This window comes from Ambystoma mexicanum, chromosome 2p (genome assembly GCF_040938575.1).
Source record: "Ambystoma mexicanum isolate Mex_15411 chromosome 2p, UKY_AmexF1_1, whole genome shotgun sequence".
Lineage (NCBI taxonomy): Eukaryota > Metazoa > Chordata > Amphibia > Caudata > Ambystomatidae > Ambystoma > Ambystoma mexicanum.
This window is the reverse complement of record NC_090923.1, coordinates 1,228,783,573-1,228,808,873: the sequence shown is the minus strand read 5'-3', so window position 1 is coordinate 1,228,808,873 and position 25,301 is coordinate 1,228,783,573. Positions and strand designations below refer to the sequence as shown.

General features: G+C 46.5%; 1 protein-coding gene across 1 annotated transcript in view; it reads left to right on the top strand.

Moving 5' to 3' along the window:
• Window positions 1–25,301, top strand: part of RADIL (Rap associating with DIL domain) — a 781,529-nt gene that overhangs the window by 42,563 nt on the left and 713,665 nt on the right. The window lies entirely within an intron of this gene.

The following is a 25,301-nucleotide window of genomic DNA, read 5'->3' as shown; positions in this document are numbered from 1 at the left end:
TGTGATGATGGAGAGGAGGCACACAATTCAAAAGCAGAGGTGCAAGATTAGAGTCTTGTTTCAAGATCCACATGTGCCTGTGTGTAGGTGAGACAAGGGAGCTACGGTTGAACTTCTCAAGACAAGACTAGATCAGCCAACACCAAGAGAGAGCACTCAAATCCCAGAGCAGTATCCCTTAAAGAAAACGTGATGGTTACATGGATGCAAGCCAAAGCATGTCCGAGTGGCACTCACAGCTTGATAAATACTGCAAGGTCCAAGCATGTCCAGTTGCCCTGTGACTCACAAAGGATGCACATAATCAGAGGATGGTTAGGGTGCTAGGGCATTAGTCACCAAGACCAAACCAGGAAAAGTCCTGAAGGGAAAGTCACACTTTCCACTCTGCAAACCAAAATGTACTGAATTAGGCTGTGTGTGTTAATGTTGTTATAAAACTTATAACACAGTTTCGGGGAAAAGTTAGCTTTCTCAGCAGCAGCATAAAACACTGGTTGGAAATACACCTTCGTAAGGACGATGGACGCTCTTTCCCGGACAGTGGACATTCCAAAACAGATGGCAGTGGCAAATTCTATGGCTATAATCTACAAGTGTAAGTGAACTGGGTTCTCAATAAACATGATGGCAAGAGGTAAAGAAAAGTAATTCCCATGTAGCATGTGATGTTCAATCCAGTAAAATCCAATAAGAGGTTATCAAAGGGCACGCAATCCGTTGAGATCCCTTTTCATGTTAGCAAAGAGAAACAAATAGGTACATACAACATTATTCTGAAAAGTGTCCAGATGTTTGCTGTGGCACAGTGCATTTGGGTATTTTATAACCGTAAGCAAATTAAAAGAAACATAATAATACACTTATATGAAAAGAACAGAGGAGTGGTTTGAGTGAGCCCAGGCGGTGGAGATGTAACTTTGCAAGAAAAATAGCTTTCAGTGGATATGATATGATGGGTCATTCATAACGCGCCTGCACACAAGTGTTTCTAGACGCGATAGGACAAGGTAGGGAGACATATGGAGGACGAAACAACAATCTTACTAGGCTTTGTGTCATTCAGGTCGTTCAAGTGCAGAGGGGAGAGGAGAAGTGCCAGGGGGAGGAAGCAAGGGAAGTGTGGTGAGGGCAGCAATTGCTCTGAGTAAGTGCAGCCGGGGGAGCCAGCTATGCGAAGTGCAAACACAAAAAAGGCGGTTTGGGGGGCTGCAGGGTTACAGATGCAGCCCCTAAGTGCACAGAGGTCTGGAGGCAATGCGGGTCCTTGCAGGTCGTGTAGGAAGCCTGGTGCCCATTGAGTTCAGAGGGTATCCAAGTGACCAGCTAGCGCGGGAGACAGGTTGTCAGCAAGGGAGAGCAAGAGAAAGCAGAAGCAAAAAGGAAGGTCTTGATCTGCTTCTGGAACCTGGGGTGGTCCTGTTCGAGTTTGAGAGGGGCAGGGAGGCCCCCGCAGAGGAGAGATATCTACCTCCAGCTCTCTTTCTGGAGAAGCGTCTGACCGTCAGAGAGTTAGAGGTAGCTGAGCGAAGGGCTCGAGAAGGAAGATGTTTACGAAGAGGGAGTTGGATGTAGTGCAGTCCCTGGCCCCAGACAGCCTTGTGGAAAATGCAGAGGGTCTTGAACTTGTTCCTTTGAGCCACCGGGAGCCAGTGGAGAGATTTCAGGGCTGCAGAGATACGATCCCTGGGCTTGAGGCCAAGGACAAGTCTTGTAGTCTTGTTCTGGATTAGTTGCAGAGGGCAGAGAGTAGAGAGTAGCGGAAGGCAGGTTGAGATAGAGTCTGGTGCAATAGTCTAGCCTCGAGAGAACCAGGGCTCTGTAGAAATTGAGCTTCTAGGGGAAAGTTAGAAAAGGAATAATACCTCTGAGGAGGTACAGCTGGTAGTGGGCCTTCTTCGAGAGGTCTGTGATTTGAGGGGAGAAGGAGAGAGTGGAGGCAAATATGACCCCAAGGTATTTTGCCTCACAGGAAGGCGCAGGGGGAGGGCCCAAGGAGGGGGGCCAGAGTGAAAGAGGGAAAGCGGGAGCAGGGGTCCTAATGAGGAGGATCTCTGTCTTGCTGGCATTGTGGCAGAAATCGTTGCAGGCACACCATTCCTCTATTGCGTATAGACAGTCAGGAATGAGCGAGAGACGAGAGGAGGCAGAGGGGAGCCTGAAGGAGAGCTCAGTGTTATCTGCATAACATTGAAAGTTAGAGGAGAAGGTGGAGATGAGGTGGGCCAAAGCGGCCACGTAGAGGTTGAAAATGCAGGCAGAGAGGTTTGAGCCCTGGGGAACACTGCATGTGTTGTGAGAGGTGATGGATAGGACCCCAGTTGGCCCTGAGAGGGACGGTCTAGGAGGAAGGAACTCAACCAGGCGAGGGCCTGATCTGTGATGCCCAGGTTCTCACTGAGAGGATTGATCAGGATGGCATGGTTGACCAAGTGGAAAGCAAAGGAAAGAACAAGGAGGATGAGGACAGAAGGAAGGCTATAATCAGGATTAGTCAGCAGGTCTTCACGGGTGTTCATGAGAGCAGTTTCCGTGCCTCTGGCTGCTCCGATGATCATCAGGGAGACTCCTCTGAAGATGGTCATGGAGACAACCAACAGATCCAGTGTGGAGAGTGACCTGCCCATCTTTTCCAAGAGTTTGCCCAAAAAAGGAATGATGGGGATCGGGTGGTAGTTTGCCGGACAGGAAGGATTGGCGGACAGTTTCTTCAGGAGTAGATGCACAAGGGAGTGCTTAAGGGGGAAGGGGAAAGTTCCAGTGGCAAAAGAATGATGGCAGAAATCAGCCAAAGCAGGAGCGAGGGTGTCAATGTGGTCATTGATGGTTCTGGAGAAGCAGGGGAGTACATGCTTGGATGTAGCGTTGGCCTTCCGGCCTTGTAAGAAACTCATGGTGGCCACAGTAAAGACAGACATAAGTGATCACAGTTCAAGAGTGTTTATTAAACTGGTTAGGTAGGTTGGCAAAACACCTAAACTAAACCTAAATCTAAGATGGGAGCAAGCTACGACCATCAAATAATAATAGGCAGTCCTAGGGCGTCTTGTCAAATAAGAGGACCTATACTATGAAAAAACCTATTTCCAATCCTTACAACTAACTACCAAAAGAGTGTGGGATAGGATTCACAATAAAGAAAGAAGTGTTCACAAATGATAAGTCAAGATGTTATAGCCGGGGGTCTCTCTTCCCCAGGTTTTGAGCACGGGACAAGGCAGGTCTCCTGAGCACACCACACTCTAGGGCTCTCCCAGCTCAAGACTACAGTTACATTCTCAGGTATCAGAATCTTTGGTGGTTAAGACTCTTTCCTACAAAAAAGTCTCTTGCCTCAGAGGACCTGATGTGTTCAAAATAACAAAACAAAAGTTCCTTTTCTGTATGTACATTGGGTGATGGCTTTCACCCCTGGGTCCCACTCTTCCTGGCTCAGACTTCTCTTGAATGACAGCCTCCCTCTGGCGGGTTCACTACAGATTCTAATCAAAAGATTTCACCTGTTGCATTCACTAGTCTCAATGTCCTTTTAAACAATCCACTGTGGACATCCCTTCTTCGGGTACACTCTTGTCAACACAATGTTCATTGGGGCATCATGCTTCACCCTGTTCTGCAGGCATCCCTCAGTAGGGTTCACGTTTCCCAGTCACACAGTTCGTTCTACTTTCTCACGATACATTAGCTTTCCAATTACTTGCCGGTCAAACACTTTCAACTGTACAGTTTGTTTTACGCGACCCCTGTATGACCACTTTCACCTTTTCCTTGCGGCCCTCTTAAGGCCTGCTGGTATCAGTCATTTCAACAACAAGGGGGATCAGTCAGAGTCTTCCGAATGAGCACCCACATGGTGCCGGACCCCTCTGCAGCTGATCTTTCACCTGCACTGTTAACAGTTCTTTGATTTTCCCTTAATTTGCCATTTGCACATTTTGCTCAACACAGTTCGGTTTCTTATCGGTTCTCCTTTCGACTCACCAGCTGTGATGAACTGCTTCGCTTTTCTTGTCTCTGGAGTCAAGGGGGGTATCACGGTAGCAAGCGTCTCTCCTTGGGCTCAGTGCTCCATTGACATCTGCTACTGCACACTCTGGCTATTTTTCTTATAAAGTTCACAAGAGGTCTCCCTCTTCTGGGTTCGGCCCCCCTCTGCCAAGGTTCACAAGGAGGACCTCCCTCTGCTGTGCTCGAGTCTCCTCTCACACCTCACAGTTTTTATCAGAAAAAGTTTTGGGACTTACAGTCCCATAATACACGGTCAGGATTTTGCTCCCACTTCTCTGCTCCCCAAAACAGCATTTGGTATTGGTAGCCGCAGGAGCTAAAAGGGGATATTCTGCTGGGGTCAGGGTCTCTCCTACTGACCCTCAGAGACCTGGGTTTGCCTGAATGGCCCAGGGAGGAGTCCTGCTGTTGGTACTGCCAGGCAATCCTAGCTGCCCCTGGACTTGCCTTCTAGAGGTACAGCTCCCTCTGTGCAATGCACTCTCTCCTAGACTCACAGGGCCAGTATGGGGGCGGTTACCTCCTCCTCCAGGTCTCCCAGGGTCTCTGCAGCTCTTCTGGTCTTCCTCTGGCTTTGTGCACCTTCCAGCATTCCCAACTCGTTCAGAGTGTGCTTTCCTGCCATGTCTTTTATACTTTGTGGGAGTTTTAATTGGGACCACATGTGAGTAGTTGTGAAGGGCGGCCTCACTTTGGCTGGCCTCATTACTGGAACAGTCTGCTGGGTACAGGAAGGAGTCTGTTCTCTGTGTCTGACTGGGTTTTCTGTCAGTAAACTTTAACCTCCCGATCCTTCTCTTCCTCATCTCAGTGTTTACATGAAAAGGGGGCAGAGTTTGGAACGTCTGTAAATCTTGCACAGTAGGATGGGGAAGAGGTTTAAAAGGAAAGGGGATACTGCGTCTCAACATCGGTTGCCCCTACCTTACTTCCCAAAGATTCCTAATCCAGGTGATCCTCCCCGACTGGTCCAACCCCAGGAACTTGTTCCAACAGCGATGGCCGTGTCCTGGCCACCTGCATGACAAATCCCTGGGGATCAGTACATGAGACACCCTCTGGTTTCTCACAGCCTACACTTGGCCAGTCTCGCACCAATGGAAATAACCGACTCCAACTGGGAACTAACTTTATTCAAGGAATCTCCCTCACCACGTCATGTATGGTCACATGACCACACGTGTGCATGTGCAGCATGCATCCAAACATTACAGAGGGGAGAGAAGGCAGTGTTGAGGGGCAAAAAGAGCAAAAGGAGAAATGAGTGGGCACCACGAAGTAAAAATCTTATAGAAAAAATAATGATCAATGTAGAAATGGTAACAATACGTTCACAATTATGTTCAAAAGGAGCTGGCTCTGATAAGTCTGGAGACATCCTGACTCGAAATCACATCAAAAGCTAGAGACTGGGTAAAAATACTAGGTCACACAGCCGCTACACAGCCGCTCTCCGTTGGGCCCAACCTGGGCAAGGAATAATTCAAAGTTGAAAAAAGTTCAATCAGGTATCAAAGGTGGTGCACTTGTTCCAAATGAAAGAGTTTGTTGTTGTTCTAACCATAGTTATTATTTATCCATAGAAACTCAAATTCAGGCTTTCACTAATACATTCTTAGTGAGGAAGCAGTTTCCACAACTCATAAGTAGTTCAGACCTAATATGCCTATTAGTGAAAGCCTAAATTTGAGTTTCTATGGATAAATAATTACTATGGTTAAAACAACAACAGGCTCTTTCATTTGGAACAAGTGCACCACCTTTGATACCTGATTGAACTGTTTTCAACTTTGAATTATTCCTTGCCCAGATTGGGCCCAACGGAGAGCGGCTGTGTGGCCTAGTATTTTTACTCGGTCTCTAGCGTTTGAAGTGTTGAGGGGCAACACAGGGTTGGGAGGGCTTCCAATGGTTAGGCTTTATTCTGGATGGGAGGGTGCAGTGAAATGGGAATGCAGAAGGACATTGTTTTTTAGAAGTGTGGGGTTTTGATGGATTTGGTTATTAGTGACCGGAGACCATTGAGGTGAATAGCCTGGAATTTAAGTGGTCCAGGGCTAGGGACTGCTCAGGCCTATGTTCTTTAAACAGGGCTGGAAGGTATTGGTGGCATTGCCATAGGACACCCACCTCTATTTTATGTTCAAATCTCACCCTCTCATACCACTTCACCCGATTGTAAGGCACTGAATAATGTGATTGGAACATCAATGGTGGCACGTTGTTTGTTTCTTGTTAATAAAAAGCACTTCCCACATATTATAGGAGTGAGGCTATTTACTAATTCATCTCTGGTCCCGGAATATTTATGAGATGGTGGGTCAGAAACTGTGTGGAAAAAATCATCGTCCCACCACCACAAAGTAGAGACATGTCCCAAATCGATAAAAACGAGTTTTGCTTCCAGCCATTCAACAAGTTTCAGCATGCAATACTTTTGGCTAAAAAGCCACAGCAAAATGAAGGTGACGCTGCTGATATTGGGCAACATGCCAATATGGTAAGATAGAAAAGGGCAGAACACCAATATTAAGAATGGAAAAGTCACTCATGAAAAGCAAGAAACAAACATTTGTTAGAAAACGAAATCACATTTGCACAACAATGCTGCACCAATGTGGGGTACAATGTGAGCATAAGGAAGGCAGGTTCCTAAGGATGAATGAATCAAAATGCTTCCTACAAAGTCTATGTCCTTTGTTATACAACAGATGGTGACCTAGACTATGTGACTGTTTCAGGGGTAAAGATTTTAAATTGCAAGCTTCTAACCTATGTGGCGAACCAGAAGAAGGACTCAGACCAATGACTGACATGCTCAAGGGTGTTTATTAAAATTAACATCTATCTCTGTGAGGGAAGTTCCCTAACTAGAAACTAAAACTAATGGTGCCCGTCAAAGGAAAACAGTCCTTAGTCCAAATCCTATTCCACTAACTGGCCCTATCACTTTAAAAAAACATCTAAGAGGAGGCTGTAGCAATGGTCTCTGTATTTGCCCTATGCCTGGCCCAATCACTGGAATCTCTGTTGCTTATTTACAAAGTTCATTAGTATCTCAAAAGACAGTTCATAACCTCTCTGTAGGTTCTGTTGTCAAAACGTTATGTTAGCAGTGCTGATGAGAAAAGTCTAAGCTGTGGGAGCTCCCACTACGAATTCCAAAGCTGCCCGAGAAGTGCAATATGGCGGCTGCCATAGCAAGTGCAGACCAACACCAGAGTGGGCGGCCTGCAGGCATTCCCTCACCCCTTGCCGATTGGCCAAGGTCTGCCTATGTACACAATGATGAGAGGAACTGACAGGCGATGCCGGCCCCATACCAAAGCCCAGCACAAATGCCCTTCACCTCTGTCTGGCGGGGAAGGCAGGGTAATGATGTTGCAGTGTCCTATCTATTACAGGACCACCTTCCTGTAAACTCTGCTGAAGCAACCAACACTCCCAATACACAGGTAAGCCCTGTTGTTTTATTCGTTCCGATTTAAGGAACGTTATGCTTGCAGTACTGATGAGAAAATTCTAAGCTCTAGAGGGCTCCCACTACGAATTCCAAAGTTGCCCAAGAAGTCCAATATGGCTGCTACCATGAGAAGTGCAGACCAACAGCAGAGTGGCCTGCCTGCAGGCCCTCACACGCCTCTCGCCGATTGGCCACTGCCCCCTATGTACACAATGATGAGAGAAGCTGGCAGGCAACACTGGCCCCTCACCAAGGCCCAGCACAAAGACCATTCACCCCTGTTTGGCCCTGTCTGGCCATGGGAGGCCGAGTCAGCCAGACACCTGAGAAACACCCTGGGACACATTTACCAGTACCAAGGAACCTGAGCTCTCACACAACCAAGGTAAGCCTGCTCTCAGGCCCCTAAATGTTTCATTTAATGCCACCGGCGTTTACATCCCCTGAATGTTAGCAAAGCTCACCCCCTACCACTACTATGCAATCCAAGTGTTCTGCCAGTACCCTTATCTAAGCGCTATTCCCCACCACCTTATGCGGCCTATCATAGCATGGCCGGACCGGTGCATGTTGCACTGCCTGTAGCGCCTCATACTATGACTAAGATCATGTTGCTGACAGGCCCTCAAGTATTACCGATCAATACATGCTTATGGCTAGCCCCGCTCCAGCCTACACCTACGTCCCCCTGCCATAGCCTGTTACCTGTGACTCGCTCTGCCCTGAAGACTCTTAGGTGGCACCCAAAGCCAACACAGCGCTCTGCCTATGCCGTGGACCATAGGCCTCGTGTCTGTCCTGACAGTAATCAGATAATTGCTCCTGCACTTTGCAACCCCACCTATACACATAGATCTCAACGCACCACTCCTCCAGAAACCATCAACAGAGAGTTAGGACCTAGGCTTCCCGGCCTCCATCCAGGCCAGAAACAACAGGCTAGGCCAAAGACCAGTTAGGGTCCCCCCTATTCCCTACATATCAGTACCTTTCTAAGGAACCGTAAGCTAAGGGAACGCACCGACAGCATTCAACGTATTCCCAAAGTAAACCCCAGAGGGTACCTACCCCCGTAGGCATTTAGGCAGCCCACCACTGTCCAACCTTCCGTCAATCTCTCCCAATCCAATCTACTATAGGGTGACCCATGATAGGAGACCTCCAAGCAGGTTGGTCACCAACCATGCTATACCGGCCCCCACCATGCCTAACACCACCCCCGAAACAGCTCAGCCACTAGCGCAACCTCTGCTAAAAGGAGCCCTTATCAATGCAAGGTCCATTCAAGTGCATGCCCTAGATATAAACGACCTCATCACCACACACGACCTTGACCTTGACTTGGTAGCCATTTCTGAATCTTGGCTTCACTCTGCATCTGGGCCTGCCTTTTCCCTAGCTATGCTACAATTGGAGGATTTATATATTTTGGTTCTTTCCAGTACGACATTTGCTGTGCAGGCAAGGCTTCCCTGATGGCCTAACCTAACAGCCTGAAATAAAAGAACAAAGCTCGAAAATGGCATGACATCACTAGTTAAAAAGATGCCTTTACTATCAAAAGGGCGTTTTTGCAAACATTTTAAAAAATGTGCTACACTTTGTTCAATCATTTTCATTCCTGTTATCTGCTTAATCCAGACAATAATTTACTAGGCAAAAAGTAATTTACTTAAAATTGCACAATTGACGTCATGCAGTTTTAAGATCCTAACTTGTTAAGTAGCCTTTCAGATGTTAGGATTACAATTTCCATGATCCTTCACCATTTACAATGCTTGTTAGGGATCATGGGAGATGAAGTCCAACTTATCTGAGAAAATGGGGTTGATGGTGACAGCTGGTGATAGACCGTTGTGAGTAACCTGGAATTACAGATGGTTGAAAGGGATAACAGACAAGAGTTGTGATATGGTCATGTGACCAGAGATGACAGCATGACGAGTAGTATCATGCCGTAGGGCAAAAACAACGTGACAGTACCTCCCTGCCAGCCTAGTAACGTGTCTGTGTATTTGTGGTGCATTGCCTGGCAGCCCTAGGCCCTTACAGGCAACATCACGTTGGCGACGAAGTTGAGATGCCTGTCCCCCGCTATCATTATTATTCTCTGTGCTGCATTCGTGACAGCCTTAACTTTGGTGGACTTACGACGCTGCGAGGCGCGTGCAGCCTCCTGTGGCTGTACCAACGTGGGCTGGTCAGGCCGCCTCCTGCGGCCGATGAACATAATTCATGGTGGCAGGCCACGTTGCTGATCCTGCGGCCCCAACAATGGGAGATGGGAAGGGGACTCACAGCTCATATACAGCGGCCCCTGCCCATTGCGAGCCAATCACTGGCTAATCTCCCAACATGACAACTATTGCCAGAGCACTCCCAGCCACACCCTCTACACATGGCAGTCTCCCAGCAGTGCCAGTGAGATCGCTGCACATCGTGCAGTGAGGTGAGTGGTAGTGAGCTTGGCACCACTTTGTGGCCTGACGCATCAAGACAGCCCCGCACTCACACATATCTGTCGAAAGCTGAAAAGGAAAAGAAAATCCCACACACAAGGCATAAGTGGGGCACATATCCTATACAATAACTGAACACAACACAGCTCCTGCACCACAGCCTACACAGTCTGCAACAAGTATGTCCCCATGGTGCCTGGAAGCACTGAGCTTGGTCCTGAGCAGGACACGCACCCCAGAGGGAGCAAATTGGGGATTGCAGTGCCACAATAACAAAGACCGACAAGCAGCCCCGCTGCTACACCTCAGGATGCCCTGACCTCACCTGAAAACCGCAGATTGGTGTACACACCCAGCTGTCATGGCAGCAGGCCCTGCAGCGTCCCATGTGAGGGCAGGAGACCAAGGACAGAACCCTGATAGCAGTACATGGTTGGATACGGCACAAGGGACGTTCATGAAGCCTTTTGAACCCTATGGGTCCAGAGTCGCCCTCATTATGGGAGTTATGGATACTACAATTTGAGATGAACATGAAATCGTGAAAAGTGGACCCTCCTAATGCTCAACCTGGGGACTCTTACGCTGAGATTTTTCAAAGCCCTACCAAATCGGGGCACTGAAGATGACTATGACATGGCAGAGCTGACGTGAACCAGAAAATTCAAACCACAGCTCAGCCCTGATTTTGAAAGGTTCAAGATGAGTCAGGCCCCTCAATGACTGAATGAGAAAATTGACGATTTCCACAGTCACCTCAGGGAGATGACGATTGAGTGTGACTTCCAAGATGAAGAGTTTGCTGTTCGCCAGAAAGTTATACATGGCCTTTCTTTGGACCAACTCTGCAGGGTAATTCTGTCAAAACAAAATTGCCACTGGAGCGAATCCTCACCATGGAGCGTCAAGGTGAACACACGGATGCCCACGTAGCTGAGATGGACAAGCCAGGCCATAGGCTGAAATGCAAATGATGTGGGGGGCTAGGAGTTATGTGCCACATGTGTGGGAAATTGAATAATTTCACAGCTGTGTGTTTGAGCTCCAGCTCCCGAGGCCAGAAAGACAACAGAACCACTGGACCACCAGAACACTGGCGCAACAACACCCGCAGGAGGAACAAGCAAGAAGGTGGCTCCAGTAGAAGGCACCCCACCAACCAATATCAATGTAAAAACAGAGGACGAGCACGTACAGTGGATGTGGATTATGATGGCAGCGACAGTGACGTGGGATGACGCTCAGAAGAAGATTCATCACCCGACGGACGGTCACGCCACAGGAAACCGAGAAAAGAAAGAGTGCATATGATTTCAGCCGTGAAACCACACTATAATCGAAAGAAATGAGGGACAAACAGCCATATGACATGCATGATCCTAGCTGACGACACTCCCACGTAAATGATGATCAACACAGGAGCCGCCATCAACATAATGCCTGTCGTCAGGTATGAGAAACTCTGCCTGACGCTGCAACACAAATCAGTACAACTGTTTGTGTACAGGTGCAAGAAACCATTACCAGTGAAAGGCTCATTTAAGACACAGTTATCATACAAAGGGGAGAGATGTAAGTCTCACATTTATGTGGTCAATGCAGGAATCAAGACACTTCTAAGCTGCAAGACAGCAGAAAGACTGAAGTTGATCCATTTTGCTTTTGTAGTGCGCACCAGAGGAATTGATCACCTACTAGAAAAACACGCCAAGCTGTTACAGGGAATGGCTGCTGAAGAACCACACGGTTAAGCTACATATAGATCCCACGGTAGAACCAAGGGTTGTCCGACACAGGTGGATCCCTTTCTACATGAGAGTCGCAGAGGAAGCTGAGCTCAAGAAACCCGAGGATCTCAACATCATTGAGAAAACGACTGGGCCAATGTTGTGGGTTTCGCCCATGGTAGTAACTGCAAAGCCCAAACAGCCCCAAGCCATAAGGATCATCATAGCCATGCAACTGACGAACTTGGCCATTGGGAGAGTAAGGCATATCACCCCTACCATAGATGAACTGATGGTAGACCACACAGGGGCGACCACATACAGCAAACTAGATTTGTGCTCTGGATAGCATCAGATCAGACTAGCGAAAGTGTCCAGATACATCCTGACCTTCTCCTCCCACCTGGGATTGCAGAGATATTGGAGGCTTAAATTTGGGATCTCATCTGCTGCAGAAGTATTCTAGCATGAGATCATGAAGGTGCTGCAACATCTCTCTGGAGTCACTAATGCCAGCTACGACATTCTCGTCTATGGGACAACAGTCAAAGGCCATGACTCCCGTCTTGCAGCAGTGTTCCAACGCCTAGAAGACTCCGGGCCAAACCTACACGCAGAAAAGTGAGAAAGTGTGAATTTGGGAAAAAGACACTTAGCTTCTTTGAGCTGCGTTTAATGAGAACGGCGTGTCTGCAGACCCGAGCAAAGTGGCTAACATTAAGAACGCTAAAGCGCCCTCCAGTGCCAGAGAAGTTTGCAGTTTCCACGGGATGGCCACCTACCGTGGAAGGTTTATTCCTGACCTGGCCACAACTGCAACGCCATTGCGAGAGCTAACCAAATCAAATGTCACTTGGGAGTGGGGAGACATACCCAAAGCTGCATTACAACAGATAAAAGACTCCCTGTTAGGTGATGCCACCAGGGCCTTCTTCGCCACTGCCTGCGAAACAGAACTATTCGTTGGCACCAGCCCGGTGGGATTGAGCACCGTCCTGACCCAGAAAGACAGAGAAGGGAGGATCGTCCCCATAGCATTTGCTAGCAGGTCTTTGACCCCCACTGAGAGAAATTATGCGCACATCGAGAAAGAAGCGTTAGCCATCCTATGAGGATACAGGCACTTGCACGTGTATATCATTGGAAACCCAGTGAAGGTCCTCACCGACCACAAGCCGCTAGTACCAATATTTAAAGGATCTGCTCCACACCCTCCCGCACAAATCAAATGATGGATGCTACAATTACAACAATTTGACATGGAAGTCCAGTACAGGATAGGAGCCGACAACCCTGCCGATTGTCTGTTACGAGACCCTAGGGCAGCAACCCTGAGGAAGTGAGAAGTGGCTCTGGAAGCAGAGGAACATGTCGGCCATGTCGTGGCGTGTGCCCATCTGAAAACAAAGCGGTTGCAAGACCTCATGGAAACAGCCAATGGCATCTGTCTCCAATTCACCAAGGAAGCCATCCAGAAAGGAGAATGGAAGTACTATCTGACGGCTGTCACACACTGCACGGCCCAAACTCAAGAGATGTTACAAAGCCTATTTGGTACACGCCATGAACTGTCAGTCTCACCAGAGGTTTCAATGCTAAAAGGGCACCGGATTGTTGTCCTGATGAAGTTGGAAAAGAGGGCGCTACGTCTGGCCCATAAAGGACGATAGGGGGTGGTCAAAACACAAGCCTTCCTGAAGTCAAGACTATGGATGCCACAAATACAACAGAAAGTAAAGGCCCTGATGGAGGCGTGTGCATCATGTCAAGCTTCCCGGTGCCTGGGACCATCAGCGCTGATTTCCAGCCCATCCCGCAGCCAACAGAGCTGTGACGCGATCAGTGTCGATTTCTGCACCATTGCCAATGAGAAATATCTTCTGGTGGCAGTGCAAGAATGTACCCGATACCCTGAAGTCGAGCCAATACGCTCCACTGATGCAACATCCGCGGTTACAGCCCTGGAGAAGATGTTTGCAATCCATGGCATCCCCTCCACGATCAAAAGTGATAATGGAACCCCATTTAAGACTCGGGAGCTACAGCTATTCCTCGACGGCCTAGAAATTTGACACCACTGGATCACGCCATAAGGCCTTCAAGCTAATGGAGATGCCGAAAGGTTCATGGCATCCATCAACAAAGGGGTACGAATTGCCAAACACAAAAACAGACCACAGCTCACGGAACGATATTGTTTTCTTCCATCATACCGCCAGACTCCACATTCCTCAACACAAGTCAGCCCATCAGCGCTCATGTTCGGAGTCCCAATCCAAGTAGAGCTCCCACTTCACCATACCTGGAGCCCACCGCTGATTGACAATGAGAGGATTGAACAACACCCCCAAGTGCACAACAGAAACGAGAGCCATGTGCGGCAGGCTACCCCAAGCACCCTTCAAATTGGAGACACAGTATCGGTTTCCACCCAGAAAGTTGGCACTTACACACGAATCACAGCCGCAGACAGTGGTGCACACAAATCATGGCATGATGACAGCATCCCAGGGGTACAAGACAGTGACCCAGAACTCCTCCCATTTTTGGAACGTTCTGATGGCCATCTGGCAGAAGTCTCAGGAACCCCAGAGGAACAGAGTGACTAGATCCCGCCAGTGACACAACAGCAGCCAGAAGCTGCCGAATCATCCACGAGCATCGCCCAAGACCCACTGCTGGGGGACAGTGGGGAACCAGTCAGTCCCAGCACCAGCGCCACTCCGAGAGTGGAGAGCAACCACTGCTACTCCCTCCGGCAGCAGCCAGCGCCGTTCACCTGGTTTAGAGGGTTTGTGCTGCATGCGATTTATTGGCGCGCTGATGAACCAGACAACCGTAAGACTGTAAAAAGTTGATTGATGTTTTTGAACCTAGTTCATGTTGCTGTGCAATTTGAGGAGGGATGTGATATGGTCATGTGACAGAGATGAAGATAAGATGAGTAGCGTCATGTCGTACGTGAAGTGAGTTAATAAATAAGGGCAAAAGCTTGCCAACAGGACAGTACGTCCCTGCCAGCCTACTACCTTGTCTGTGCAGTCCCAGGTCCTTACACACAACATCAGTAGAGTGTGAAAAAACTTGCGGATGATAGCAAGGGAGATAACCACCTGGAGAAGCTAAATACAGACAACAGTGATATACCACTGATCAGAAATTACCAATGAAGGTGTCCCATGAGAGCTAGATGAGCTCATCATGTTAGAATGCTTTGTTAATGTCATTTTGTGGTACATGGGATGGATTGTTGTAATGGAGGACGCCCTGACATTGTGGGACATCGCCATCACAGTGGTACTTCGCCACGTGACTGTGTATCTAAAGGGACAAGCTTGAAGAAAGGGCGCAGTCAGTTCCTGGCACTAGCATATCCGTATGAATATTAAGTGAGCCTGTTGTGCTCCAAGTCACCGGCACACAATATTCTGCACACCGGCCAACAGGCGTACACCTGCATAGCATTGCAAAACAGTTGGCATTTCTCTCCTTGTGATGCATACAACACTACACCCACTTGTTTTGCCTCCCTGCAGCAACATCTCTCTACGTTGAATACAATTTGCTATCCCTCTACAGAATCCTTTGCTAATAGCTAGTTGCAGTGCAAACACAGTTGTACAATAGACTGTGCTGTGCTACAACCACTTTCAACGCAAAAATCGGTTTATCTAGTGGTTGACCAGCATTGCTCAAGTGAGTCATTGAATTGTGTTCTCTGGATAGCGAGGAATGTATTATATGTATTCCTCCACCCAAAGCAAGATATTACTTTATGTCCTAGGATGCTATTAGTCTATGGGTAGTGGCTGGCACAACCAAGAGTCCATACTCTTGAGCTGTGCCTGTCATAATGGAGGTACAAGTGCAAACCTTTACTAGTGAGCCACCACATGTACATATCATGCATTCAAGTGCCTCTATATGTACATTTCTTTACAATTTCAACTGAGCGTTCCTTTAAAAGAAATAGAAAATTGTGCAGATATGTAAATCAAGTATTTATGACAACAATAGGCATCCGCTGTGTGGTGAAGCACTGAGTCCCGACTCATGACTTTCCACAGAATTGGACAAAAGCCTTCTGTATTCCCGGCACAGGGTGAGCCTGTCCACTTAGTTTATGGTGTGCTGTCTACAAGCCCCGGTGTAATATGGTCTCTGGTTGCTGAAAATGTGAATTAATTTATCCTGAATGGTGGTGCAGTTTTGAGTTGTCGCTCAGGGTAAAATGTGTAACTTAGTGTTACTTGGCCATCACTGCACCTTGGTCTTGTTTACTTTTATCCAAGGAATGCCACTGCCTAACTTGGGGTGCTAGATTGAAGGTGCTAGAATTTACCTTTGGTTACAGAGGGCCTCTGCACAAGCTACCCCTGTGACTGTGTGTGTTGTGGCTCGATACACCATGAGGAAAGATGTGAGGTTAGTTTCGAGGGCTTTCCGTTGTACATGCTATATGCTGAATGTCTTATTGAGGGTTTGCATTAGCCTTTCAATATCGTTGGCATGAGAACAGCACATAGTTATTCTCTTATGAGTGATTCTGTATAGCTTCATGAATCCTTCAAAGTCCTTCCCTTGTATTGGTGGCCCGTTGTCCAACTGGATTGTTTGAATTATGCCGTGTGCTGCAAATAGGTCTTTGAGGATTGCCACTTCTTCCTTTGCCAATGTAGAGGAGACAGATTTCACCTGTACGTACCTAGAAAATTAATCTAGTACCACTATGAATTATAGGACCATTCCAAAGTCGAGGCTCCGGTTCTTCCACAGGACTTTGATTCTTTGTAGACCTTTGATGGGGCTTGTCCTTTTCAGGCTGCCACGCGCTGGGCACCATATTCATCTTTGTTGGAAAGAGTCCTCCTCTCCTTCCAGATCAGGGAACTAGACCTTTTTCATGAGTCTGGCTTTAGTCTTACTGGTTCACTGATGTCCTTTGTGGGCCAGTGCTATGACTTGTGAAATGAGCACTGGAGGGATGATTAAGCGGGAGTTATGCAGCAGTACCCATTTTGTACCTGGCAACAATTCAATCCTTATCTTCGATAGGCCCTGGAAAAAAGCTTGGGATGCTGGTGTCCTGTGGATATATTCTGGTAAAGTACCACCACTGTCCTGTTTCTAGTTTCTCCAGCGCCTTCTGCATACCCTGATGTTTTTTTGCAAACTCTACAACGTCTTTTGTGGACATAGTTTTGGGGATGACGGCCTCTTTGAGGACCGGGGGTGTTCTTCAGCCTCTTCAGCCACTCACAGTTTTTGCACTGGGTTGTAGCTAGGGTGCTTTAATAAATAATCCACTGGATTATCCGCTCCTGCTCTGGATTGCAACAAAACTACATAGTTCTGTAATTGGAGCAACAACCGCTCCAATCTGATGGGTCGAGGGGCTGAGCACAGCATGATTGAAAGGAGAGGTTTGTGGTCAGTAAACATAGTAGCAAGTCTGCTAAATGAATGTGTCTGCAGCCCCAGAGACTGACTAGGGCCTCCCTTTTGATTTGGGAGTACTGCTGTTCTATGGGCATTTGTGCCTTGCTGGCATGCACTACTGGCTTGTTCGTACCATGGTCATTTTTCTGGAAAAGGGCAGCACCAAGGCCCAAAGTGCTTGTGTCCCCGCCAAATCTCAGCTTTTTTTGGTCTTGAAGAAGGCCATAGTGCTGTAAGTGATTTCAATCCGGCACACAACCAAGTCAACGCCAAGCATGTAGTGCACAACTGAAATCCTTATTTATTTTTGTCTAAAAGTTCTTTATTCGGAACATATCATGCCCTTCTCCTGGAACCCCCCCCCCCCCCCCCGGTCACACTTAACCAGGAATCAGGCTGGTTTGCAAAGGTAAATATTTATTTATGAATTTAAAAGTTAATCACATGTTTTAATAGGTACACAACAATCACCAATGGGGTGATGTAACATTGAATAATCTCTTTAATACACAAGGAGTAAGTAATGAGCAAAACAAATCAGCACAGAAAATATTACTTTGGTGTGGGTTCAGATAACTTCTGTTATAGGTTCCCCCTGCACACCCCTCAACCCCAATAGGCAATGTAAAGAGATAGGAGGAGAGAGCAGGTATTCAGGAATGGCAGAATTCAAACAGAATATCAATCCCACTTTCCCCAGCAAACACAAGAGAAAAACGGAATTGACTGTCAAGCTGTCAGAATGGCTTTTCGGATTGTCTTTAGAATAGACAGGGCAAAAACACCAAATATGGTCGAAATTGCTGAAATAGTTATAAATTCTTATGGGAGCCGCTTTGGATAGTTGCACACAAACAGAAGCAATGATTGAATCCCAAGAAAACATTTGAAATCTTAAAATTAAAGTTGGAAGCAATTAAAACCTGTTTTACACGTGTAAAAATGTCCCAAAATGAACATTTGCTGCAAACCTTTCACTGCGCGATATTCGCGATAACGGGAGAACCGCATTGATTTGGAATGCGGTTTTAGGTGCGATGGATAGATATGAATGTTAGCTACATGCACGAGTTGAAATTTGAGGGAGTTACAGACGTTTTAGTGAAAGTCGGTTTTCGAGATAGGCACAAGAATGGAAAACAGGAATGTTTTAAAATTGACAAATAGGTTTCTTACACTAGAGGATGACTATGAACAAAACTAATACCCCACAGGAACACAGTCACTTGATCAGGGTGACTGCCTGCTAAGGAAACTTGCCTTCTTCAGATGAGAAAAGGATCAGCGCAAAGATAGTTTTAAGACGGTTTGGAGAGAGGGTTCAGACAATGCACAGATGGTGCTAACAATAGAGGGTCTGAATACAAGATAGGATGGGTCTTAGATAGGACTAAGACTATGCAAAGTACATATGCTAGTGACACAATTCTTCCTATCTATACTCACTGGATAAGTTTTTAAATGGGACCGTCAGTTCTGGTCAGGGATTTTGATCTGGTTTAGGACAGACGGCTTGGCACATCGGACGGGACAGGGTCAGCAAGGTGCTCTGGTCACAGCACAACATAGGACTGGACTGGGTCAGCAAGGTGCTGTGATCACAGCACGGCAGAGGACTGGATTGTATCTGCCCTTCTTGGTTCTGACGATATTTATTTTCAGCAGGCAAGCAGTAACAGCACAGCCCGGCTGTATTATGTTGCTTCCCCTTAGGCTTGTGGGGTTCTGTTCTGGAATTTGAGGCCTAGCTGAGAATGGTTCAGCTATGCAGTAGCCTTTTGCTTTGCCAAGTTTCTGGAGTTTGGAGCAAACAAAATGTAGAGTTCAGCAGCAGGATGCTCCGCCAGCATCAGCATAGTGAGTGAATCTGTCTGTCCTTATGAGTGGTGAGCTGTCTCTATTTATGCTATGAAATTACATCGTAAAAGGGGTGTGTGGGCCAGTCTAGCCTAAGCTTGCCCCTTTGAATGGTGATTGGGTTAGAGTCTACTCTCTGCCTTGATAGGAGGAGCGAAACAGAGTGTCATCTTTATGGTTTGATTTTATGAGGCTGAGAATCCACCCCTAGCCCCTGGAACACAAAATCTACTTTTGGTAAAATACATATTCCCACCTGTGCAACCTCTATAAAAATCACATATACAGATTACATATTTTACATAGCAGCTATTCCTCAAAACCCCGTAGCTGTGGGATCTTGTCTCCGCTTTGTACAGAATTTTGCCCTTTTCATTATGAACACAATGTCCAATTTTTAAGCAAATTTCGCCAAGTGTGCGTGTTTAACATGGAAATAAGTGTATCAAATTTCACAATTCTAGTGGAAATACATTTTGCGTAACATCACATTTCTTGCCATTGCTGTCCAGGACATGTCACACAGTTCTGGTACTCTCTTTACCCGTGCAACCAGAAATTAAATTGACAACTCTGTTATTTTATATTTTTCAAAATTTTAACTAGTAAGTTATCAGTCTTTTTAAAATGTGTTCTTTGTCCTTGTTAAGCAACACATGGTTGTTTGGCTCCACCCCTTGGTCTCTCCCTGGAAGCCCAGGAGCCATCCCCCAAGTTTGTTCCCTGCAGAGGCCATTTACGACTGTCTTCACACTTCGAATTTCCTGCTCTGCAGCTTGTCATTGTTCCTTTTGCCTCTGTAGACCAGGTTCTTTCCTAGCCTGTAATTAACACTTCTCCATGATTTCCTGGTGGGGGGAAAGACCTTCCTTCTGTGAGAAAAACCTGTTATTCAAGTTCTGCAGCTTCAGCCAGGTTTAAATTAATTGTTAAATCTGGTGGCCTTTTCCTTAGCACAAAACAAACTTGTATCAAATACAGCTAGAATTCTCATTCAAGATTTTAAACCATGGGATCAAACAATTACAATATGGGTTAGTATCAGTAACAGGCCTCTTAGATTGCAAATATTTGATTTTCAGTTTATACATGTTAAAGTTTAATCAGGGAGGCGCTGACAGCTGTCATCACAGCAGCCCTCTGCTGCACAGAGATTTTTGACAGATCCACAGGAAGGCCACTTTTGCTGTGAAAATCTCTCTATGCTTTCAGTCTTTCAGGACCTTGTAAGTTCACAATGATTTCATAACTAAGTGAATTGTAGCACCCAGTAAGAATTTCAAATTTTTTTGAAATGTGTTTTGTACCGGCATTCTGAAGTTTCAGCAACAAAGAAAAAGAGATTTAAAGCAATCTTGGAGTTTCATTTAGCAAAGCACTGCTTTTTCCTTCTGCACTCCACTTTCAATTGTTGTGGAGCCCAGTGACACATTTCAGTAGTGAGAGCTCTGTTCCACCACCGACAGACAACATGCGTGGCAGATTGGGCAACCATCTTTTTGTGCATGGAAAAGCACAATTCTCAGGGGTTTTGGCACGCACAAGGATTTTGCGGCCATTTTGCTGTTTCTGCCACCATCATAACAGAGTGATGCAGCATAGCAGTGCAAAAGTGGGTCAATACATCCCACAGTGGTCACGGTAACGAGTGCGTTTTTTGCGTCTTCGAATGCTGCTCTTTCCTGAATGCCCTATAACTGTGGCTGGTAATTCTTGTTTAGTGCTCTGAAGGGGTCATTAGTGTGGCCAGGTTTGGTATGAAACGGCCGTAGAAATTTCAATCCCTAGAAAGCTAAATACTTTGGATGTATTGTTTGGTGGATTCAGCTCCTTGATGTCCACCACCTTACTTGGGTCTGACGACAACCCTTGTTATTAAAATACAAATGTGAAAAAGTGGGCTTCTCCATGAACTTGCAAATATTTTTGTTTACTGTTAAACAATGTTGTGACCAACTTCTTCATATTTTCTCTTTCAGAGGATGAGTATATAATTACATCATTATTCACATTGATGGCGCCTGGTAGACCCGCCAGCACTCCTTCTATTGTGTATTGGAATAATTTTTCCACTGACGAGACTCCAAAACCTAATATTTTGTAGCTAAAGAGGCTAATGTGAGATGAAATTGATGGTATCGGTCTCGAGTCGACGTGATTTGAGTTCCATGGTGGAGAATATTTTTCTGCAGATCTGCAATCATAACAGCTACTGTGGGAATTGTTGCCTCCCTCTCCTGAGGGCTCTGATAGTTATTCTCATATATACACACATCCTCACATATGTGGGCTTCGCAGGTTTACTCACTACGACTATTGGGAACACCCAGGGAGTGGGGCATTGTACCTTATCCATGATGTCTTCCTTCTCGAGATGTTTGAGGGCTGCCTCAACCTTTTCCAGATGTGAAAATGGAACCGCCGAAAGGAAACATCTTGTCCTTTCAAACTGTTATTTCTTCCAATAGCTTATAAGACATGAAGGCAAGTCCCTCAATGCGCACACTCCAAAATAAAGACAAGCCGCTAGGGAAATAGGCCAGGAGATAGCAAGGATAACAAGGTTTAATAATGTAAAATACAAACATCAGCAAAGGACACTGCTGCTCGAGAGTGCTCTAACTCTAACAGTTACAAACATGGGTTTAGGAACCCAGAATATGTCACCCTTAGGGTACACAATGGGTTTCACTGATTGGAGGCACTCTTCACATGGGCCTGTTCCATAGGGGATGCCAGGTTGTAATTGGTTGGTTCTTGTCCTGTCGGTCAGGGTCCACATGGGTCAGCTGGGCTCAACCTCGCAGTGAAGGTCGGGTCACACATTAGACATTGTTTCTATCTAAGCTAAACATGCAAAGCCTCAATATTAACTCATTGTGGCCAGCACCTGAGCAGCACGGTAAGTGGTGCCAAGGAAGAGGGAGGATAAAATACAGTCATGCTGACCCACACATTCAGGGTTTCGTTGAGACAGCAGTTCCCGCACTTAAGGTCTCCACCCGGGGTTTTGATCTTTCATTTATCCCCCCTAGTACCTTGTGTTACATGGGGTATGTGTTTTTGCTTGGAAGAAATATAGCAGGGCATTCATAGATCTCCTGCGGACACTTGATGAGGGTTGAGAGCTGGGGGATGCATGCATGTCAAGGAATGCAAGAGTGTGGGGGTCAAAGCAGTGGAGTAAGGCTGGCTCCGGCCTGGCTGGGTGGGGGTGAGAGGCCTCCTGGCAGGTTAGGGAGATGAGTGGACGCAGCGCAGAGCCAAGTGTTGCATCACACTCTTGCAGGGTGCATTCCGGTCAAAGATACTAAATATTCGCAACAGTAAAGGGACGAGAGGGAAGTGGACTTCCGTGGGAACAAGACTCTAGCAGAGCCAGCAGAAATTAGGCTTTGTGAACGAAGAACGTGAGCAGCGGAAGCCTGTGGCTTATCCTTTCTGGGCCCAATACAAAATGGAGTCGAGGGCTATGGGCTTTTCTGGTGCCATGCATCTACTTCTAAGCACTGTAGGGCCGCTATATATTGCCCGATGATGCTGATTACTCCCCCTTGTATGTTATATCACGTCATATGTGGTTCATCATATTTGGAAGCACATAGGGTGGGTGGGATAGGCTCATTACCATCCCAACAGAATGAAGTAGAGTTTCCACTTCCTCTTCATTTACTCCTAGTGCGAAATGAGCAAGGCTTAGCTCTTCTGTCATGTCAGACCACTATGGTGTGTTTTGACGTCCACAGTTAAGTAAAGCATGTTCGGTGTCTACTGTTGATCGTGCGTTATTTGAGTGTAGAATTCCCATTTGAGCGGGTTCAGTATTGTTCATCAATATGTGAAAATGCATATTTTCGGAGGCGTCGGACGCTGTGTTGGACAGAGTTGTTGGAACTGCTGCAGTGGCATTACATTCACCATTCAGCTTCTAGGGCACCTGGCATTGAAAGCTTTTCTTAAACAAATGTGGATATGCCCAGGAATTCAAAATGCCCTTGGCATGCTTGACACAGTTTGAAACATTCATAGGCTTTGTTTGCCATCGGGATGAAACGTGTGCATGGTGTTCTTGGCAGCCCTGCATGATCCGTCATCCCCTGGAAGAGTCTTGAATACCTTGTGGACTTCTGCACCCGCATAAAAATGGCGCATCAATCGTTTTGCTGCATCATCCATTTCCTGTATGGCTGTGAAGTACATCACAATCCTATTCAGACTATAGGTCCCAGCGGTTCTCCCAATCTGGCCTTGTGATCCAAATACATTGAATTCTGGGATTGGACATCAATGGAATGCCTTATGTATGGATGGCTCGGCTTGTGGTGCTCCAGCCTGTTGATGAAAGCTCCTGGTGGGGGGATTCCAGCCAATGATGATACCCTGTCTTATTACTCCTGGTCACTCATGTGACAAGTGTGTGCAGGGATGTGTTCACTCCCTCCCATGGATGGTCCCCAGTATACCATGCGTACTCAATCATTTGAATTTCCTTATTCACCTTTTAAAATGACCCTAATCAGCTAACTCAGGAAAAGAATATACAAAGTTCCTACAACAATACAAGTCTGTCCTCTACTATTTCCCTCTCCACTACCGGTGATTAACAATATAACTCTCCCAACTTTCCTCCCTCGCACACCAGGCCACTCCCATGTCCTCCTCCCCCTCCCACCAACAGTAAAAAAGCATTCCAATCCATGCCTGTGCTCTCTTAGTGTAAATATTCTGCCCTTTCATCCCACCTACATTCTATTTCTTCTTCTTGTCCCTGAGGTGTTTGTCTATTAATGGACAACCAATCAGGTCCTAATCCCTTAGGGTTTTCCTGTAACACGTCTGTTAAGTTTTCCATCTCATGTATTTCTTTCGCTTTCCCTACCCATTCCCCGTATGTGGGAAGCTGTGGTCTTTTCCAGTGTATAGTTATAGGTACGCTCTGGCTGCAAGCAGCACATTTCTAGGCACGTGCCCCAGCCCATTCAAATGGCCTTCACTTGCTTCCATCCCGAATAACACTAGTATGGCTTCCAAAGTCCTCTCCATGCCATCTATGCCTTTTATCCACCAAGAACCTCTTTCCAATAGGACTGTACCAAAGGACAACTTCACCACATCCTCGACAGCACCTGGGGCTCAACCCTGCCTACATGCTAGCCAGTTTCTGGGGGTCATACAGCCATCTATTTAATAGACGATAATTATGTATCTTATATTGCATGGGCATCAAAGCCTTCCATGCCCCTTCACATATTGGTCTCCATAACTTCTCCTTTTCTGCCCCCATATCCTTCTCCCAGCAAATCTTTGCTGTATGGCTCATTGTGTTCTTAATATCTATAAATGCCATATACATATTTGACAGCAACACAAATCCTCACCTATTGGGGTTTCTGAGGTTTACTCAATACAACTATTGGGGAACACCCAGGGAGTAACGCATTGTACCTTATCCATGATGTCTTCCTATTTGAGTTGTTTAAAGACTGCCTCAGCCCTTTTCTGCATGTGAAAATGGAGCCGCTGTTGTCTTAGCACCAAAGATTGCAGTGTTCTATATGTAGTCCAACATCTTGTCCTTTCCATCAGTCTTTTCCTTCCAATAGCTTATAAGAGTGAAGGAGTGTTTCCACCTCCTCTTCATTTACTCCTAGTGTGAAATGGCCTAGCTCTTCTTTCGATTTAATCTGCTTATCTAACACGTGTTCAAAACAAGTGGGTGGTTGCTCTAGATTACCTTTACCTTTGGAGTCTGACAACACTCCTTTCAGTTGCATGTGCATAAATGCGACAACATTGATAATCCTAACTGTCTTGCAATTTATATATATTTTTTTAAACAGAGAGGCTGCCGCAACGAGGATTAGACGCACAAGTGCCCTCTTAGGGCCGTAAGGCGTGTGCTCACCTCATATGTTTGTTGGTAGGCTCGACTGGGCCTGCGACTCTTCCTCGCGCTGGATTAGGAGTTCACTGTCGAGTAACGTAATAGGGAAAACTGGCACACATCGGCGCCGCCAGCACCGCTGCCTGCCTCCTAGTCAGCTATTGTCTGTCACCGAGCAGTGCCCTGTGTTGTCAAGGGCTAAGAGCATGGCAGGCTCTCAGAAGAATGCATTTATTTATTTATTATTTATTACATTTGTATAGCGTGCAGGCAGCCCAGGGGCATTGTGGCGCTGTTACTTGTAGGAAAACTTAGTTACATTGAATACAGGTTATATCTTGGGTTACAGTATGATAGGGTGCAGGGTCAAGCAGTAGGCAGTATCATACAAAATATTCATAGAGGGACCTTGATATTCAGTATTGGTTACAGTAGTGGGCATCCACGGTAACCCTGGGAGCTTC